The sequence below is a fragment of the Lagenorhynchus albirostris genome, chromosome 5 (genome assembly GCF_949774975.1).
Source record: "Lagenorhynchus albirostris chromosome 5, mLagAlb1.1, whole genome shotgun sequence".
Classification (NCBI taxonomy): Eukaryota; Metazoa; Chordata; class Mammalia; order Artiodactyla; family Delphinidae; genus Lagenorhynchus; species Lagenorhynchus albirostris.
Window position 1 is genome coordinate 129,095,035 of NC_083099.1, and position 23,022 is coordinate 129,118,056.

Here is a 23,022-nt window from a genome sequence, read left to right on the forward strand (position 1 = left end):
ACAGTGTTGTTTAATCCACTGTTAAACTTTCTGTTACTTGTGCCCAAAATTATGCCTAATTTATACATGAATATATGAGACAATTAGAACACTGGTTAAATGCTTCTTAAATAGAAACTGTTACCAAACTGAGTCGTTTGGATCCTGCTCAGACCCTAGCCCAGCCCAGTCTCTTCATCCCCGGAGGAGGGTTTTTTTTTTTTTCCATTGTGGTTTCAGTAGATGAAATCAAGGTTGAGACCAACACAACACCAGCTTTATTCAGTGGCCAAAAAAATGGAGAAGGGGAAACTAAGTTTACAGATCACCTTCTAGCCCATCTAAGTAGAGGGATTTAATTTTAAAGAGTAAAGACAAAGGGAGGAGGAGTGAGGCTAATGATTGGGAGGCATATGCATTAGTCTATGGGGAAGAGGCAGGGCTTTTTCCGAGGGAGTGCAGTGCCACCCCCTTTTTTATCCTTTTATGGTCCTTAATGTCCAGTCATGGCCACCAGTAGGTGTGTCATTTAATATGCTAATGTAGTAAAATTAGTGTATAATGAGACTCAGGGTCGGTTGGAGGTCAGATTTATTGCCATTGTCATCTTGGTCCCAGCTGGTTTCATGGGTTTTTTTTGTTTGTTTGTAGCTTCCTTTCTTATTTCTGGATCCCTTAATGTAAAGATTTATGTTAACTCCTGCTAAAGGTGGGGTTTGATGGGTTTTGAGCAAAGACTTGGAGCAGCTCTGGCAACAAAACCACTGGGTGAAACTAACTGTTTTAGACTCCAACAAAGAGAATACCCACCACTTTTCACAGAGGTAGGGTTCAAATCCAGGCTTGGTCTCTTAACCAGCAAGGTAAATTTAAGCAAAATATTTAAGCCTCTTTGTCCTCAAGTGTTAAGTCTAATAATAATACCATTCTTATTATTTAACTTTTTGGTGACTAATAAATAGGTAACACATGTGACACATCCAACACATATAATTGTCCTTGATCATTTTTTGTGAGGATTCAACAAAATAACATCTGAATAATACCTAACATCTATAGTTACCCACTCTGTAAACAATAGTTATTACTATTACATTAACTTCAGAATTGTTTTCCTAAAATGACACCAGCCCAAAATTATAATTCCAGATTTGATCACCTCAAAGCTTATCTTGCATATGTAACTCTTTGACATTTATTAGGTTTCTCCTTTTAATTTTATTTTTAGATGTGTGTGTGGTCCAAGTTCTTCACTGGGATTTATGGAAGTGGCATGAGTGGGGAGATTTGAGAATGTGGCAATGACAGAGGTACTCATTCAGACCTGTCTCTGGAGCATCCTCAGAGGAGGGCCAGAGGTCCAGAGAATCTGTGACACATTACAGTGGCCTCGGGTCTCAGGTGCAAAATGACTTCAGATAGGGTCTGAAGCTGAATCTAACCTCTGTACCCCAACACCGAAATAAATCTCAGAGGCAGAGTTTTGGGTGAAGTAGAAAAATATGGCTTTATTCCTTTGCCAGACAAAGGGGAAAATAGTGGCTAATGTCCTCAAAACTATATGTCCCAAACTGGAGGGGGTAGTGAGGAGTTTTATAGTAATGGTTCAAAGAGGGCATGATCAGCTCATGGACATTCTTCTGATTGGTTGGTGGTGAGAAAAGTGGGAGTCAGCATCATCAACGTTCTAATTCCAACCAGGTCTGGAGTCTCCATGCTTGTGAGCACCATACCCTTAATTTCTCCCACCTAGTGGGGAATTTCAGTCTTTTCATAACAGCTCAAAGATATTGTTATGTGTATCCCTTGAGAGGGAACCAGGACCCAGCCCCAAGGCTGCACTATTGTTTCTTTTGACTGCTCCTCTCTTGTCTCTGTTTTCTCTTCCTTTCCTAATTAGCAAATGTTGGAATCTGCCTATTGGAACTAAGGAAAGGTCATGGAGGCTGAATGAAGCCTATTTCCTGTAATCAAGAAATAGGGGCCACAAAAAAGCTTTTGTGTCCAGGAGCCCCACAGTGTCCTGCTAGGTAATAGGCCTACATGTCACTTCCACCCAAGAGGATCAGGACCTCAGAATTTTATGTGCCAATATTGACTAGTTCTTTTATGCATGTCGGATTTTGACAGACACTCGCTCCCCACATCACATGTGGGTGCTTCTGCATCTATAGCTTTGCAACACTTAGTGGAACCTCGGTAACTATTTCCTGATCTTGAAACAGTTTATCAGTGGGTTTCTGTTCTCCACTATAGTATGCCTTTAACAGTAAAGAATGAATTCTTCCTCTGAGTTAGTCAGGACTGTTTAGCCAAGAGATCAAGTATTATCTCTCACTCTTAGCATTAAAAAAAAGTCAGTGTTTCAAAGGAGTCATCTCTTAAAATTTGAGGAAATAAATGTTGGAAACACTATTGTAGAATTGTTGGTAAAGTAAGGCTCATTCATGGCAATTAAGCTGCCTCAATTACTGTATGATTTTTTCATGAACAAAGGCTTCCTCCCTCTTGAGGAATTCATGGCCTGTGGGAAAGTTAATGGTGAGATTCTATGTAGTGAGACTCCCTAAGGGAGTGTATTAGGCTTGCCACCTTCGGAATCTGGATGGATGAGGGTGGGCTGCCAGGGAAAGTTTATCAAGGTTCTGTTTCTGTTAAGAGCCACAGGTCCTCAGGGAGGAAAATTACTGGGCAGTTTGCTATTGTAGTTGGGCTCCAGCTCAATGTCTCTAGAATAGAAATTTCAAACCAGCAACCTGAAAGCTGAACATGGCCTATGGATTTGTTTTATTTGGCTCCTATACTGTTTTAAAAAATGATACCAACGTTTAAAACAGGAAATTTCACATAAAAATCCAGATTTCTGGCTTCTGCTGCAAAAATGGAAAGATCTGGCAACATGGGGCTCACATTCCTGTATGACAACAATTGGCTGGATCTATGTAATGGCTCTTCAACAAGAAAAGAATGTGCTCTTCTGTTTACCACAGTCCCCACCATTCCCTAATATCTCCAACTCTGAACATGACTGTCAGTTGTCATTTATCATCATGCTTGTAGTTTTCCAGTGTAAAGAATTATTTCTTCATAAAGATGTACATCTTTCTCAAAAGAAGGATAAAACAGAATGAGAGGTCCTCAGGTTAAAAATCAATGAGAGGGGCTTCCCTGGTGGCGCAGTGGTTGAGAATCCGCCTGCCGATGCAGGGGACACGGGTTCGTGCCCCGGTCTGGGAAGATCCCACATGCCGCGGAGCGGCTGGGCCCGTGAGCCATGGCCGCTGAGCCTACGCGTCCGGAGCCTGTGCTCCGCAACGGGAGAGGCCACAGCAGTGAGAGGCCCGTGTACCACAAAAAAAAAAAAAAAAAAAAAAAAAAAAAAAACAATGAGAGAATTTTCCATTAGAGATGAAGAATAATCATACACATTTAATTCTGTTTAATTTAAAGTTTATACCTAGCCCTAAATTAAGGGAAAATCCTCACTACTCTTTGAGGATTCATAAAAAAATATTAATTTGATGAAAAGATGATTTTGTTCTCACCACATGCTATTGACTTTAGGATTAGATTTGACATATCATAAGACTTTGACCACTTAAATAAATGAATATATTTGCATAGAAAAAAAGATCTAGGACCAAGCCGTTTCTCATTCCGAGTAAGTCATACAGATTCTGAGGGACTGTCTGTCCCCTAGGATGTGAAAGAAATGTGTATATTTTAAATCCCTGTCTGAGATATTGACACCTCTTCACTAGCTGAGAATACCTACCCAAAACTTTATGAATCTGCACTTCCAAAATGCATCCATCAGAGTCTTTCATACTATCATCTGATAGAAACTTTATGGACTTTAAAGGTTGACCTTTATGGTTATGACTTTATGGTTGACCTTGTCTGTTCATATTTTTTTAAATCAAGAGTTGATGAAGACAATGATGATTTGCTTAATTTATTTACAGATGACAGTATTGGGGGAAAGAATGTCTCCAAACTTATTTTCAGGTTCAGTATCCACATCTTGAGTGCTACCCACACTAGAGATATACTTCACAGGTTCAGTTATCATCACAGACTCAGAAAAAGACAACAGTACATATAAAAAGAGTCATGACTCAATAAGAATCCACTTAAGAAAAAAAAAAAGGTGAGGAAAAGCTCACTATGAGTGAATAGTGTTACATAACTTTCAAAAACGTCTAAGTAATCTTAGGACATTTATAGAAATATAGAATGTTAGCCCCTCCACACTATGCACTTGTCAGATCTTATCCAATATTTATTTTCATTTTTCAGAATCATAAGTGTGTGTGTGTGTGTGTGTGAGAGAGAGAGAGAGAGAGAGAGAGAGAGAGAGAGAGAGAGAGAGAGAGAGAGAGAAAGAGAGAGAGAGAAAGGGGAATGGAAAGATCAGGAATACGGAGTCAACAGCATGTTATATGAAGAATGGTTAAACAAAGTTCAACTAATTACATCAGAAAATAATACGAAAGTCAATAACATGTTTTATTTAAAAGAAATGGTTATGTTTAGATTATTTGGGTCTATTTCCTCTGTAGATCAATTATGTAAACGTAGTACTAAAAGATAAGTAGTCAATACAAGAAATATTTTTCTCACAAAGGGTTTCACATCACCCCACCAAACAAATAAAATGCACTATTTCAGGGAAAATCTTTGTCCTTATTACCCTTTCTGTATTCAGCTGAAGGTTAAAGAAGTATCGTATTACATGATATTTAAGAGCCCTCAGGTCACTGGGAACTGCTCATTTTATAAACATTTTTTTTTAAACGAAAATTGTTTGGTCTCTCGCCTTTTATACAAATCCAAACAGTTGAGGGTTGCCACAGTTTTATAGCAGATCTGTCTTGTTTTCATGGACAGTTGTAATTTTTTGTTTGTTCAGCATTCAAAGAGACTTCCAACTTTTGAGATATTTACTCTCCTTACCTCTTGACAGCCGTGGCTGATCAGATGGTACTGCCTAGAATTTGCCTTTGAAATGGGGAAAACAGGGTCCATAAGCAGTTAAGAAATGATTCCTAACAGCAGTGCTGGCATCACTGAGAATTTTACGATGCCAGTGAGCATCTAAAAGAAGTGTCCTATCTAAATTCCTTTGATCACTTATCATTTTATGATCTGGTTCCCCAGCCCTCATATCACTTCTGTGCATGTCTCCCCAATATTCTAAGAAATAATTTTGCTGCAAAAGTTAACCAGAGATGATTTCTGTTGCTTGTAGGCAATAAGTTGATGCAGAAAAAATTTTATGAGAGACTATTTTATAGAAGTCAATGCAAATGCATTAATTTACAAGAAATGAAACTGCAAGGGGTTGGTTCTGGTGACTTATGCTCACCCAGCACATTCTCTTACAAGGGAAGAATATATTGTAATCTACATTCTAGTCAGAAGATTTGGGGGACATAGAACCCATGAGAGAGTTTTATAACTCACCTGGTTACAACGGATCACAAGATCAAACAATGGGACCCTGATATTTATTCTCATTGACAGGGCTCTTCTGCTATAGAGACAAAAGAAAAAAAAACAGAAGAGACTTGGGGTTTCTCTAAACCTCTCTAAGTATTTGTATGGGCACTATCAATTTTCTTCTCTGACTCCTAGTTTTCAATATTTCATTATGATGCATTCTGATTGGTACACTTTAACGGCCCAATTTTTCCTTTGTTGTTTCTCATGTAATAACGAAGCATGTGAACCAAGATTCCTTAATCACCCACTTAATTACTGATTTTCAAAAATTTACTTTTGAATACTATAATTTCTTTCTAAATTTTGGGAATACCTTTGTTATTCATTAGGTACAGCCTATGGTTGATTATGTGCTTTTATAAAAACTTCAAAAAATACTCAATCTAAGGCAAAAAAATACTCATCAGAATGTATTGAATGTTTAGAGAAAGGAATTTAAATGATGAGTGCTCTTTCACTGTAGTGATTTAATTCAGCTGTTTTTGATGTGACTACTTTTCCAATTAGAATAATTGTTCTCTTTGACAAACACAATATTACCGTATTTCCACTGATTTCACCATGAATGAGGTTTCTACAATTGATTATTCCTTATTGAAACATACTTATCACCTAAGAAATGTAATGTAATGGTACAAATAGTATGTGCATCATTTATCAATTTATTCTAAAATCTGCATAAAAGGAAAATTATAGTATAGTGGAAAATGCACAGGTTTTAGAATAATATGTCCCAATGTTATTGAAGTATTTTGGCTTTCTAAATGTTTCACTACATAAAACAAACTTCCCTTCTTTAATTCTCCTATTATCTGTCATGCTTTGCATTATCATTCAAAAATGGAATCATAGGGCTATCATATAAAAACACTATAATAAATGCTAGGAATGCCACAAGTTCTTGTCCTCATATATCTAATTGTATTCTTAAGATAACTTGACATGTATTACGAAGATAAATAATGACACAGCACAATACAGAATACATAATGCTGAATACTGCAGTCTATGAGCAAAACTGAATTCTGAAAAGAAAAATCACTACTGATTTTCTTCCTTAGAGGAGGTGAGCATTAGTTGAAACTTAAAGGAACAAAGAGAGCCTTCACTCTATTTAGAGAGCATTGCAAGGAAGAGTGCTGCTCACTATAAGATAATATGTTTGTGTTTTTAAAACCATTCCATATGTGGGAATTTGTTATAGCAAAAGTAGAAAATTAAGACAGATTTCAATACCTGAGAGTGAGACACTGCTGTAACAAATATGTAAAAATATGTCAAAATGTCTTGGAATTGAGCAGAGTGAGGCTGATGAATTTTCAGGAGCATGTTCAAAAAAGCTTAGATTGCCTTAAACATGTTGTTAGTAGAAGTATAAGTATTAGTGACTCTGCCAGGGAAGACTCAGAAGAAGTGAAAAGCATGGTAGAGAAAATATAATTTGTCTTAAAGAATACCTAAATCATCACAAACAGACTATTAGTAGAAATATGAACATAACAAGTTCTGTTGGTGAGGGTTCAAAAGGAAATAAGTAACATATTACTGACCAATGGAGGAAAGGTTCTCCTTCTTGTATAGTGGCAGAAGTCTTAACAGAATTATCTTCCTGCAGTTATGTGGAAAGCAAAACTTATAAGTGATAAATAAATAAAACTTATAAATAATATTTAGCTGAAGAGATTTTCAAGCAAAGGGATAAAGAAGCAGCCTGGTTTCTGTTGGCTGCTTATAATAAAATTCAAGAGGAAGGAGATAAATTGGGAGAAGAATAGTTAAACAAAAAGGAACCAAAAGGTGATGATTTGGAAAATCTTCAGCCTATCTAAATTGCCAAAAAAAAAAAAGCTTAAAATTAAGGGATTCATTTTCAGGAATATATGATCTAAATAAAAATCTGAGGGTGTGTCTCTAACAAACTTTTGCTAGTATTCCCAGAAGATTAAAAGGTCACAATACTCAGTCACACATAAGACTCTTTGAATAGGTTGAGTGTGCCTCTCAGATTCCCTCAATCACACCAGAGAACATCTTGGAAGTTTAAGGGTGCTGTTCCTCAATTATCTAAGGGAAGCCAAAAATAGAGAACTATCTAAGAAGTATCTGTGCAAGAGTCTCTTGTGTAATGGAATGAATCTCTATAACATACATAGTAGATCCACAAAGTTCTTGTGAAGTTTATACTACAAGAAACACTGTCAGTTTGGACTAAAAGGTATAAAGTATGAAATGAAAGAAGGCTATTGGATCCTTAAAATTCTACTGGCAGGAAACAAGCTAGTAAAACTACTTAGCTGCAAACACCTGTCATATTTCATGAAAAGGATGATTCAGAGTAGAAAGCCATGAGCTTGAAAAGAGGGGCTGAAAAGCATAGAAAATTATTCACAGGCCTTGAAATCTAATGGAGTTTCCTCAGCTAGATTTAGAAATTATTAGGACAAGTATCTCCTTTTTTCCTTTAGTTTTCTCCTTTTTTCTTAACTGGAATGTCTATAAATGTTTTCCTATGCCTGTCCAACATTTTATTTCAGAAGAAGTTAATGTGTTTTTAATTTCACAGATTCACAAATAGAAAGGAATTGTGTGTGCCCAAGGATAGTTCATACTCAGAGCCTTACGCATATCTAAATTAGGTCATTTAGATGATGACATTAGGGACTTTGAACTGATGAGATTTGGGATTTGGATGAGATTTTAGACACTTGGTTGATACTCCATGAGTTAGACTTTGAGGAATTAAGGGTTCAGTGAATAAATTTTGCATGTGGACAGGTAAATTTTAGGGGAACAAAAGGCAACTGTACTGGATGGATCCATGTTGCCATGATGTCCATATCCTCATTCCCACAATTTATAAATAGATTATCTTGCAAGACAAAAAGAATTTTACAGATGTATTTAAAGTTAAGAAACTTGAGATAGGGAAAATATTATCCAGATGGGCTCAATATAACCATGCAAGTCTCAACAGCATAAACTTTTCTCAGTTTTCCTGTGGTAGCACAACCAGAAAAAATGGTAGAGTGAGAACTTGGTCCACCATTGATGGCTTTGAAGATGGAAGTAGGTGCCTAAGCTAAGGAGTATAGGTGGTTTCCAGAAACTAGAAAAAGCAAGAAAAGAGATTGCCTTCCTATAGCTTCCAAAAAGAAAGACATTACTGCCAACACCCAGCAACTTGGTCAGATATTAGCCTCATGAGACCTGTGTCATATTTCTTACCTATAGAACAATAAGAACCATGCAGATGTGTGCAGCCTTTCTCACCTCCTGGTGCACTGCCTGAGTTGGAGAGATATTGCCTGAGCCGTGTAGCTGATGAGTGGTCTTGGTGTTCTGCCCGGGTGTCAGGCCTGAGCCTCTGAGGTAGGAAAGCTGAGTCCAGGACACTGGACCACTGGAGACCTCCTGGCCCAAAGTAATATCAATTGGTGAGACCTATCCCAGAGATCTCTGCCTTAACACTAAAGACCCAGCTCCACCCAGTGGACAAAAAGCTCCATGGCTGGTCACCCATACCACACAACTAGCAAGACAGGAACACAACACCACTCATTAGCAGAGAGGCTGCCTAAAATCATACTAAGTTCACAGACACACCAAAAAACACCACCAGATGCAGCCCTGCCCACCAGAAAGAAAAGATCCAGTCCCACCAACCAGGACACAGGCACCAGTCCCATCCACAGGAAGCCTACACAAGCAACAGAACCAACCTCAACATATGGGGGCAGACATCAAAAACAATGGGAACTACAAACCTGCAGCCTGTGGAAAGAAGACCCCAAACACAGTAAGTTAAAAGAAAAATGAGAAGACAGAAAAATATGCAACAGATGAAGGAGCAAGGTAAAAATGCACCAGACCAAACAAATGAAGAGGAAATAGGCAGTCAACCTGAAAAAGAATTCAGAGTAATGACAGTAAAGATGATCCAAAATCTTGAAAATAGAAGGGAGAAAATATAAAAAACCTTTAAGAAGGACCTAAAAGAACTAAAGAGCAAACAATGATGAACAACACAATAAATGAAGTTAAAAATTCTCTAGAAGGAATCAATAGCAGAATAACTGAGGCAGAAGAATGGATAAGTGACCTGGAAGACAAAATAGTGGAAATAACTACCACAAAGCAGAATAAAGAAAAAAGAATGAAAAGAATTGAGGACAGCCTCAATAGGCTGTCCTCATAGAGACCTATTAAACGCACCAACATTCAAATTACAGAGGTCGCAGAAGAAGAAAGAGAAACAGAAAGGACTGGAGAAAATATTTGAAGAGATTATAGTTGAAAACTTCCCTAATATGGGAAAGGAAATAGTCAATCAAGTCCAGAAAGAGCAGAGAATCCCATCCAAGAAAATCAAAGGAGAAACAGGCCAAGACACATTAATCAAACTATGAAAAATTAAACACAAAGAAAAAATATTACAGGCAGCAAGGGAAAAACAACAAATAAAACACAAGGGAATCCCATAAAGTTAACAGCTGATCTTAAAGCAGAAACTCTGCAAGCCAGAAAGGAGTGGCAGGATATAATTAAAGTGATGAAAGGGAAAAACCTACAACCAAGATTACTCTACCAGCAAGGATCTCACACAGATTCGATGGAGAAGTTAAAATCTTTACAGATAAGCAAAAGCTAAGAGAATTCAGCACCACCAAACCAGCTTTACAACAAATGCTAAAGGAACTTCTCTAGGAAGGAAACACAAGAGAAGGAAAAGATCTACAAAAACAAACCCAAAACAATTAAGAAAATGGTAATAGAAACATACGTATCAATTATTATCTTAAATGTAAATGGATTAAATGCTCCAACCAAAAGATACAGACTGACTGAATGCATGCAGAAACAAGACCCACTTCAGATTTAGGGACACATACAGACTGAAAGTGAGGGGATGTAAAAAGATATTCCATGCAAATGGAAATCAAAAGAAAGATGGAGTAGCAATTCTCATATCAGACAACATAGACTTTAAAATAAAGACTATTACAAGACACAAAGATTGACACTACATAATAATCAAGGGATCAATACAAGAAGAAAATATAACCATTGTAAATATTTATGCATCCAACATAGGAGCATCTCAATACATAAGGCAAAGGCTAACAGCCATAAAAGGGGAAATTGACAGTAAGACAATCATAGTATGGGATTTTAACACCTTACTTTCACCAACGGCCAATTTATTCAAAATGAAAATAAGAAGGATATACAAGCTTTAAATGACACATTAAACAAGATGGACTTAATTGATATTTATGGGATATTCCATCCAAAAACAACAAAATACACATTCTTCTCAAGTGCTCATGGAATATTGTCCAGGAGAGATCGTATCTTTGGTCACAAATAAAGCCTTGGTAAATTTAAGAAAATTGAAATTGAACCAAGTATCTTTTCCTATCACAACACTGTGAGACTAGATATCAATTACCGGAAAAAAACTGTAAAAAATATAAATCATAGAGGCTAAACAACATGCTACTAAACAACCAAGAGATCACTGAAGAAATCAAAGAGGATATCAAAAATACCTAGAGCCAAATGACAATGAAAACACAATGACAAAAAACCTCTGGGATGCAGCAAAAGCAGTTCTAAGAGGGAAGTTTATAGCAATACAATCCTACCTCAAGAAAAATCTCAAATAAGCAACTTAATCTTAAAACTAAAGCAATTAGAGAAAGAAGAACAAAAACCCCAAAGTTAGCAGAAAGAAAGAAATCATAAAGTTCAGATCAGATAAAAATGAAAAAGAAATGAAGGAAACAACAGCAAGGATCAATAAAACTAAAAGCTGGTTCTCTGAGAGGATAAACAAAATTGATAAACCATTAGCCAGACTCATGAAGGAAAAAAATGGAGAAGATTCAAATCAACAGAATTAAAAATGAAAAGGAGAAGTAACAACTGACACTGCAGATATACAAAGGATCATGAGAGATTACTATAAGAAAGTATATGCCAATAAAATGGACCACCTGGAAAAAATGCACAAATTCTTAGAAAAACACAACCTTCCAAGGCTGAACCAGGAAGAAACAGAAAATATGAAGAGACCAATCACAGGCACTGAAATTGAGACTGTGATTAAAAATCTTCCAACAAACAGAAGGTCAGGACCACAAGACTTCACAGGAGAATTCTATCAAACATTTAGAGAAGAGCTAACACCTATCCTTCTCAAACTTTTCCAAAATATAGCAGAGGGAGGAACACTCCTCAACTCATTCTACAAGGCCACCACCACCTTGACACCAAAACCAGACAAAGATGTCAAAAAGAAAGAAAACTACCAACTAATATCACTGATGAACATAGATGAAAAAATCCTCAACTGTATTCTAGCAAACAGAATCTAACAGAACAATAAAAGGATTGTACCCCATGATCAATTGGGGTTTATTCCAGGAATGCAAGGATTCTTCAGCATATGCAAATCAATCAATGTAATACACCATATTAACAAATTGAAGGATAAAAGTCATATGATAATTTCAATAGTTGAAGAAAAAGCTTTTGACAAATTTCAACACCTATTTATGATAAACACTCTCAGGAAAGTAGGCATAGATGGAACCTACCTCAAGAAAATAAAGGCCATATATGACAAACTCACAGCCAACATTGTTCTTAATGCTGAAAACTTGAAACCTTTTCTACTAAGCTAAGAACAAGACAAGGTTGCCCACTCTCACCACTATTATTCAATATAGTTTTGGAAGTTTTAGCTACGGCAATCAGAGAAGAAAAAGAAGTAAAAGGAATCCAAATTGGAAAAGAAGAATTAAAACTGTCACTGTTTGCAGATGACATGATACTATATAGAGAGAATCCTAAAGTTGCTACCAGAAAATTACTAGAGCTAATCAATGAATTTGGTAAAGTTGCAGGATACAAAATTAATGCACAGAAATCTCTTGCATCCCTATACACTAATGATGAAAAATCTGAAAGAGAAATTAAGGAAACACTCCCACTTACCATTGCAACAAAAAGAAAATAATACCTAGGAATAAACCTATGTAAAGAGAAAAAAGACCTGTATGCAGAAAACTTTAAAAGTCTGATTAAAGAAATTAAAAATGATACAGACAGATGGAGAGATATACTATGTTCTTGGATTGGAAGAATCAACATTGTGAAAATGACTGTACTACCCAAAGCAATCTGCAGAATCAATGCAGTTCCTATCAAACTACCAATGGCATTTTTCACAGAAGTAGAATGAAAAATTTCATAATTTGTATGGAAACACAAACCACCCTGAATAGACAAAGCAATCTTAATAAAGAAAAAAGGAGATGGAGGAATCAGGATCTCTGACTTCATACTATACTACAAAGCTACAGTAATCATCACAGTACGGTACTGGCACAAAAACAGAAATAAAGATCAACGGAACAGGATAGAAAGCTCAGGGTTAAATCCACACACATATGGTCACCTTACCTTTGATAAAGGAGGCAAGGATATATGATGGAAAATAGACACCCTCCTCAGTAAGTGGTGTTGGGAAAACTGGACAGCTACATGTAAAAGAATGAAATTAGAGCACTTCTTAATACCATACCCAAAAATAAACTCAAAATGCATTAGAGACCTATGCAAGGCCAGACACTATAAAACTCTTAGAGGAAAACAAGGCAGAACCCTCTGTGACATAAGTCACAGCAAGATCCTTTATGACCCACCTCCTAGAGAAATGGAAATAAAAACTAAAATTAACAAATAGGACCTAATGAAACTTAAAAGGTTTTGCACAGCAAAGGAAACCTTAAACAAGACGAAAAGACAGCCCTCAGAATGGGAGAAAATATTTGCAGATGAAGCAACTGACAGAGGATTAATCTCCAAAACATACAAACAGCTCATGCAGCTCAATATCAAAAATCAAAGAACCCAATCCAAAATGGGTGGGAGGCCTAAATAGACATTTCTCCAAAAAGTTATACAGGTTGCCAACAAACACATGGGAAGTTGCTCAATATCACTAATCATTAGAGAAATGCAAATCAAAACTACAGTGAGCTATCACCTCACACCAGAAAGAATGACCATCATGAAAAAATCTACAAACAATAAATGCTGGAGGTGGTGTGGAGAAAAGGGAACCCTCTTGCACTTTTGATGAGAATGTAAATTGATACAACCACTATGGAGAACAGTATGTAGGTTCCTTAAAAATCTAAAAATAGAACTACCATATGATCCAGCAATCCCACTCCTGGGCTTATATCCTGAGAAAGCCATAATTCAAAAAGAAACATGTACCACAATATTCATTGCAGCACTATTTACAATAATCAGGACATGGAAGCAACCTAAGTGTCCATCCACAGATGAATGGAGGAAGAAGATGTGCCACATATACACAATGGCATATCACTCAGCCAGAGAAAGAAATGAAATTGAGTTATTTGTAGTGAGGTGGATGGGCCTAGAATCTGTCATACAGAGTGAAGTAAGTCAGAAAGAGTAAAACAAATACCATATGCTAACACATATATATGGAATCTATAAAAAAAAGTGCTTCTGATGAACCTAAGGGCAGGTCATGTATAAAGACTCAGACATAGAGAATCCACTTGAGTACACGAGGAGGTGGAAGGTAAGCTTGGACAAAGTGAGAGAGTAGCACTGACATATATACACTACCAAATGTAAAATAGATAGCTAGTGGGAAGCAACCACATAGCATAGGGAGATCAGCTCAGTGTTTTGTGACCACCTAGAGGTGTGGCGTAGGTAGTATGGGAGGGAGGCACAAGAGGGAGGGGATAAGGGGCTATATGTTTACATATAGCTGATTCACTTTGTTGTACAACAGAAAGTAACTCATTGTAAAGTAATTATATGCCATCAAGGATGTTAAAAAAAAACAAAAACAAACAAGAACCATGCAAAGCAAGGGCTGCTTGTCTCTAAAATGATAGCTGTATGTATACATGTTCTGCGTTACAAGGTAAAGGGCAATTCTCAGTTTTAAAAGTTTGAAAAACCCAAGTAAAGATGGCATTTGAATAAGTTTATTATCTAGCCTACATTTCCAGTTACATATCACAAGTGCACGTTATATTCTAGTCAATTAAAGTAAATGCACTCTCCTGAACATGGCTTTGGTTCCATAAAATTATTCTTATTGTTCTTTCCACATGGACCCAGTGCCCTTATTTACCTGGTGAAACCCTACACTTCCTTAAACATGTCATTCAAGAGTCAGTTCCCATGGAAAGTTTTCCTGATGCCCTTCTTCCCATCCTTGTCATTTATGTAAAAAACTAGCAGTCTTTCTCTATCTATGTATCTTCTGTTGTCTGAATGTTTGTGTTCCCTCAAAATTCACATGCTGGTATCCTAATGCCCATAGTTATGGTGTTAAGAGGTGAGATTTTTGGGAGTTGATTAGTTCATGAGGGTAGAGCCCTCATAAATGGAATTAGTGCTCATATAACAGGGTTCCACCAGAGTTCCCTAACCCTCATCTGACCATGTTGGCACTCTGTTCCCAGATTTCCAGCCTCCAGAACTAAATTTTGGTTGTTTGTAAACTACCAAGTCTGCGATATTTTGTTATAGCAGCCTGAACCGACTAAGACAGAATCCATATATTTTTTTTTTAATTAGTAGAAACTGCTATGAGATAGCTCTTGAGCTCCTACCAAGAAGCCCCATTGAAACTCCAGTAATGAATTGAAAAAAATACTTAAGCAAATATTAATCATTGGCAGATAGTCATGGAAAACTCATGCTAGTCTGTCTATGTATATTTATATATATATTTTTTAAGAGAGCAAAAAGTGTGAACAAAGGAGGGCCAGTGTGTGTGTATGTGCATATGTGCAAGGTGTTCACACATAAGTGATTTTTACAGAAAAATCACAAGGTTATGAAAAATATTTTGACATGATTATGAAACTGGCTTAAGAAAAATAAACTAAGGAGGGAATTTATCTCTGTATGAAAGAAACATAAACAGGATTCTCCAGGGATAGCTGCTACGGCCAGTTTTGTTCCCCATCTTAATTAACTGTACCTTGGTGTCATTCAGAAACAAAATACTTGGTTATACAAGCCATTAATTTGGACCAATATGGCGATTTATCATGAAATCTTCATAAGGGTTGAGCTGCAAACAGCAACTCATACAAATAATTAATCATTGAGCTAAAACCAGAGGAGTAAGATATTTAGAGAATCTATTATTAAAAACATGTCTATACATAGAAATGGATTTTTAACAATTTATTCATACTAATTTTCTACTTTTTAAGCTTAGGTAGTGAATTATAGTAGTTGGTATGGACTCAGCTATCTAATATATGCTATATTTTAATCCTTCTTTATTCATCAATTACAGTACTTGCGTTTCAAAGGTATTGCTTAAGTTTGAAAAAGTGATATCACATTTTTTACAGTTTTGATTAGCTCCATCTTTAATAGCACAGAAATCAAATTAATTTCTACTCTTTAGAAATTCTTATCAGTTTTGGGTTTCTTTCTCACTTTTAGGAGAATGAGAGATTGACAAAATCTCATTTATGTTAAATGAGAGGAAAATTACTTGCCTGAAAATTTCAGTTATCAAATAGATTTATTATTGGGGGAAAGAAGATGATTTTTGTTCTGGTCATTTCTTCCTATAATAAATACAAAAATAAATGTTTTAAATCATTTTATACCTTGAATATTATATTTGTCAAGATACATTTGCATGTTTTAATTATCTTAAAATACATTTTGCATAGACATTTCCTAATATCGTGTGCTACAAGAGTTTCCCCCAAAATTAGTTTAGGGGAAAATATTTTAAAATAAATATTTATTCTTTTATACAAGTTCATATTATTAAGCACCTGGGAACAGTCTATTTGTATGAAAACAATGTGTTTAATATGATTATATATTTAGTACTATAAGCTCAGTGAATATTATATAGTAATATAATGAGTTGTTATTTATATTCCATGCCTTAGAAAGTATTAAAACATTTCTTTAAAATAATATGTGTTAGTTTTTTCTTCAAACTTTCTAAAATTTCTTTAAGTCTGTGAGGATATATAGATAAGTTTTATAATTTTTCCGTAAACAGTTTCACAGATTGTGAATACTAAATGGTAAATCCAAAGATCAAGGACATATACATGAAACATATCAAATCATTGGTCAATAATCTATGTTGATACTTCTATGACAAACTGGCAATGTCATTGATACTCATATCAAAGCCATATACTTAATCAGTAATTAATATGAATAGAACAATAGCAAAACTATATTTTATGATATACTGTATGTATTTCTTTCAAGTTCTTTCAACATACAGTGGAGTTAATTGAGAGTGTTAGTTCCTCTTTTCTACATTTTATTCATTTCCCATTCTTTCATATCTGTGAGTGGTGTAAGACTTTGTGGTTGTGATTAAATATCAAAGCATTATTTACCAAGTGACAGAGTAAATAGAAGTCTATGTAAGCACTTCTAATGTGTTTTCCCATTATTAGATGATTTTTCTTTTAGGATGATTTTTCCTTTTGTCTATTATTACAAATGAAAAGAAAGAAAATGAATATTTAGGAAACTATTATGAAACAGGTATCTTTCTGACATTGTACATAATTCCTTCCATCACAATGTAAACAGTTATTATAATTCCCATCTTACAGAGGGGAAATATTGCCTATAAACCATTAGCTGTATTCCAAAATGAGACATCCAGGAAAACAATATGGATGGAATTTGGGTCTCAGATCTCTGAGAATTCTAGGTTCCTATGTTTTTAATGTCTTTAGTGGTTTAATAAAATGTTTAAGGGACAGACTTAATGTCATATCTTTTTTTTTTTTTTTTTTTTGTGGTACGCGGGCATCTCACTGCTGTGGCCCCTCCCGCCACGGAGCGCAGGCTCCGGGCGCGCAGGCCCAGCGGCCATGGCTCACGGGCCCAGCCGCTCCGCGGCATGTGGGATCCTCCCGGACCGGGGCACGAACCCGCGTCCACTGCATCGGCAGGCGGACTCTCAACCACTGCGCCACCATGGAAGCCCCTTAATGTCATATCTTTAATTCTGTCCTCGCCAAAGAGACGGGCTATGCCTCTTTTATATTTCATACAATGTAATATGCTTCCAGATCAAAATGATAAAACTGATTCCAGAAAATGAAAGTCTAGATCCATTTAAACTGCTAAATCATAGCATCAAACATTTTGAGGCTACCAATAACTAATTCCAAATAGGATGATAATGCTAATTGTGAGACAAAAGCACTGAAGACATAATGTAGTCTTAAACTATGAAGATAAATGAAGGAGGATAATAGAATCTTGGCATAGAAAGATAATTTTAGAGCATTCATTCCAATTTGTGTTAGTCCATCGGTAGAAAGTACTAGAGCCTGCACATTTGGTTTTCAAATCTCTGTCATGGCTCTTTTCCAGGGACAGTTTTGTGTGAGGAGGGATGATGTGAACATCCGGAAGTAAGGTGGCCATCACAGGATGCTGTGGGGACATATCTTTTGGCACCAAATAATTTATACCAGCTCCAGAAGGAGCTGTGTTCTGAAGAGTATTATTCGGAAAGACAGTTTGCAACAACAACAACAACAAATCTGTGAACATACAACTACTAAATTTTAAAAAATCACTTCATATTATATTTAATTATATTATATACTTATCCTAAAGTGGTTAAGTTTTAAGCCAACCCATATTGTTAGAATTTCTTGCTCAAAAAAAAAAAGTAAAAAAAACAAAACAAATAAACAAGTGAAAAAAAACGATGTGTTAGTTAACTCGATAGTGGAAATTCTTTATATAAATATGTGTATATTTGATATATATTTGATTTATATATATATATATATATATATAAAATCACCACAATGTACAACAATATCCTACAGTTTTGCCAATTATACTCCAATGGAGCTAAAAACAAGATCCAACAGAATCTCAGACTAAATCGTAATTTATTTGAATGGAAAATAGATTCTAAACACTGTATGTGTATGTGTGTGTGTGTCTATGTGTGTGTGTGTGTGTGTGTGTGTGTGTGTGTGTGTGTGTGTGTGTGTTCTAAATCATCTCTTAATGGCCTTCTGTCTTTTTCTTTTAGGGAAAATAAAGATAAGGGTGCTATTTTGTTTTACTTGATGAATAATTGTCATTTATTTCATTAATTCTATTAAGGGTAAAGCAAAAGTCAATGTATTATGATTGATAAAGAAGATCTGGACTTTACTGTTAAGGAGGTAGCAAGAAAGAAGACCACATACCAACCTGACTAATATATGTGGTGAGATTTCTGTGAAAAAAATCTCTTTGATTGTATTGAAGTAATTATACTTTTCAACTGAGGTATTGATGTCTCTCTAAGTTAAAAACTCTTGAATAAATGTGTAGATGGATATAGGAAAGAAATACATATTGCTGTTCTATTTATAAGTTATTGTTTTGATTAGAATGGATGCCATAAGATCATTTTATCATATAAATAATTACAATGAACCATTACTTTTAGATATATTTCTTCTTCTAAAAGACTGAAAGAGAGCATTTAAGGTCAACTGAAACAAAATTATCAGGAGACACATGCACAGAACATCATCAAGTAGTAGGATTTCTTATGAGTGAAAACAATCTAGATATACAAAAATATAAGGAGTTTAGATATATGTATTTTATAAGTTCAAATATAAGGGAAATCTAAGTGTGTCTACATATTTGAGGAGAGAAAGAGAAAGAAGGAGGATGATGACACCTTCCCTAATTGTTTTCCTTTGCATATTTGCTATGTAGTAAATGTGTGTATGTGTGTCTAGTGGAATATGGTAGTTAAAATTTGTCTTCTCAAAGACATACCTGGCCATACCTTGATCTTGGACTTGCAGACTTCAGAAAATAAATATCTGTTATTTAAGCCACTCAAAAAAATTTTTGTCTTCTCAGGGTTAATTCTGATGCCCTCTCAATTTTTAAAGGGACAGTGTGTTATGGGTTGAATTGTGTCCCCCTAAAACTAAGATATGTTGTAGTCCTAACCCCTGGTACCTCAGAATGTGACCTTATTTGAAGTTAGGATCTTTACATAGATAATCAAGTTAAAATAAGTTTATTAGGGTGAGTCCTAATCCAACATGACTGGTGTCCTTATAAAAAGGGAAAAGTTGAACACAGAGACAGACGCACATAGAAGACAGACAATGGGAAGAGACACAGGGAGGAAGTGACCATCCTATATGCCAAGGAATGATGCCTGGAACAGATCTTTCCATCAGAGCCCTCAGAAGGTATCAAATCTGCTGACATCTTGATTTCAGACTTCTGGCTGCTGAAATGATGAAATGATAAACTTTGGCTGTTTAAGCCGCCCTGCTGGTGGTACTCTGTTATGGCAGCCCTAGCAACTCATACATACTGCCTCCACTTTCCTTAGCAAACCCCTCCCCTACTATACACTATTGGAATATCTCCAGCCCATGTAAGGTTTTGGTGTTGCAGAGAGGATGTCCATATGGAGAAAATAAGGAGACCAAATTACAAGAAAATGTAGAGACAAGAAAGGCTGATCAATAGTCAGGGAGAGCAGAAGTGTCCCAATTATAGCAGTTGAGCTGCTGCTTCTAACCAGGTGTGAAGAGCTACACCTTGACTGCTCAAAAATAATTTTTGTTCCTTTCAAGTGAGCTAGATTGAGCTAGGATTCTAGTCCTCTAAAGAAAAAGGAGCTGATAATTTTGGTTAACATCATATGTGTTTGACCAAGAGTCTTCTATTTCCTTGTTTTTAGGAATGCATGCACGTATGTGTACACATATACGTATATACACAGCAATGCTATTTTAGGAAGAGAAACTCGGTTTTGCTTGTTTCTATCTATATACCTAGTCATCATGGTTACATTTCAGAAGATATTATCAGAGTTGAATGTTGGGTTTTTTTCATCCACTCTTTTTACCTCCTTATCCATGTAAGATAAACTTACCTTAAAGCTAACTAATACTATTGCTATATTTGCTGCATTTCTGCATTTCTCAGTAAGACAGATGCTGATTATGTGAGGTGCTGTTACCTGCCAAGGTGTGTGCCCTAGAGGCACTTGAGACCAGTGTGTAAAGTTGAATTGGGGAGCAGGGGCTTGTGCTCAGCCATATCTACACTAATGTGATTGATCCAAGGCTTAGTTCAAATCCTGACCAGACCAGGGCTGCAGGATATTTGACCACCAAAATTATATATACACATATATGTGGCATGTATTATGATCCTGAAATACTTTGTTGAAATACCAAGAGGCAATATCACATTCCAAAGGACTTCCTAGACATTATGCAGAATTTACAAAGCTGGTGGCCAAAACCTGATGATAATTTTCCCCCTACTTCTATTTGAGAGAATTAGATTTTGAGAGAAGTTTTCTTTGAAAAGTTCTGCCCAATGCAGAAAGAGGAAATGCATGGCCATTTTTTTGCCCCAAGACCACTGAAACCTCAAAGATATATTTTTTAATATGACTACTTTGGAGAGAAGAAAAGGGAAGGAGTGGGCGTACCCTCCCGTATCTTGAACTTAAAAAGAATATCTCAATAGAACAACTCAGGGACCTTCAGAAGTGTTTCTTTATAATTGGTGGACAGGATCAACTGAGGTTAGCCTCCACCTGAAAAAATCTAAAGGGTGAGAGACAGGCAGGACAGCTGTTGACGGATGGACCAAAGGAGTAGTGGCTGATTAGGGAAGTCCACTCCCAGTTTATCAATACTGAAGGAGTGTGTGCTTGTGTGTGTATGTGTGTGCGTGTTTGTGTGTGTTAGTGTGTGCTCATTCAAGAGGGCTGCCTGAAGGGGCAAACAGGCTTGATTAAAGACAAACCAGAAATGCTGCCAGATGCTCAGAGACTGAGAAAAAAGCAAATGAGGAGCCAGAGAAGGAATCATCTCTCACTTGGAGGGTGAGGAGTGGAAGACAAGAAAGTGTCTATGGGAGAAAAGGGGTCAGCTTCCAACTATTTTCAGGCCCAAAGGAGTATGACATTGGCCCCTCCTCTCACTCCCTGTACACAGACCTTTATGGGGACAGACACCTCTGATGCCAAGAATGGAGAAAAACAGTAGAATTATAAGGTAAGGAAAGAAAACAAATCAGCCACTTGGTTTCTGACCCTGACTGCTGGCTTCCTTGTCTGTAGCAGAGTTGAATAAGTAGGGTGGGATAAGCCCTATCCTTATACAGGTTCCATCTTTACTATTCCAATGGGATGGGGAATTTTAATAAACAATCAACTTTTTTATTACTTGAGTTATATCACAAAAGAAGCATTCATAACAGGAAAAAAACTGCATAAATAAAAAGGGACTGTGAGAGACAAAAAAGAAAAAGAATTAAACTTAATTTTTCCATCTCTAAGGGGAATTGTCTCTATTGAAAATAATACACTGCAACTTCATATGTAGGCTTTATCCAAAAATCAGCAAGAGAGATGGCTAATAGACTTCTGTTGAATGATTGTGAGTTCTCAACTAAATGGTGTTATTTCAATTCTAAGTTTGACAAAATAATCTATGTATACATTTTGAAAATATTTTTTTATTTCCCATTTCTCTCAATTTTAGGACGTTATTCTTTCTAAAGCAATACTAGTATGTTTTATGTCACAATTGCTTAACATACATTAGTTACAAAGATTGTCATAAAGAATTGCAGTCACATGTCACAGACTCAAGCATCCTTGTAATACATGTTCAAAACAGCTTTAGAAAATACAGCATATCAAAGAAAACAGTGGGATTTTATTCAGTTGCATGACCTTCAGCCAGTACTTAACCTTTTAGTGCTCAACATCTTCATGGTCAAAAGTGGATAAAAATAGCTACTTCCTTAGGTTGCCATGAGGATTAAATGGGCTCAGACATGTAAAACATTTAGAATAATGACTGTCACAAAAAAAGTGTTAAAGTGTTAGGAAATACTATTGTCATATCTACCTCATTATGCAGCTATACACACTATACTAGAAAAGTATTTGTAACACTGAGTAATTAGTGCTTAAGTGTTGATATATGTCTATTAACAAGACTTTCATGAAATAAAGATGAAAATGGTGATTCAATGACTAACAAATATTTATAATGATGCTATTCCTATTTAGGCAAAGTAAATATTTCCTGAATCACTCATAAGTAAAATAGGAATTACAGAAATACTGCTTAACTCTATGAAAGTAGTACAAATGAAAATATAAATGGGATATGTATGTTAATTACCGGTAACAATGATATTGTTTGCCCAGTTTGTTAAAATGGAATGTAATATAAGTGCAGAGGATTAAATTATTTAATATTATGTAGATAGAATTCTTTTAAAATCTAACAAAAATATCTGAAAACATCCCTTAGTTTTTATTTTTAATTACCCATAATTTCTTTCTCACTATGAAAAGTGCTCCTTTTTAAATTGTTCAAGAAGCCACAAAACAAATTGAACAGTTAATATATACCCTGATTTTTCTATGATTAAAAAAAA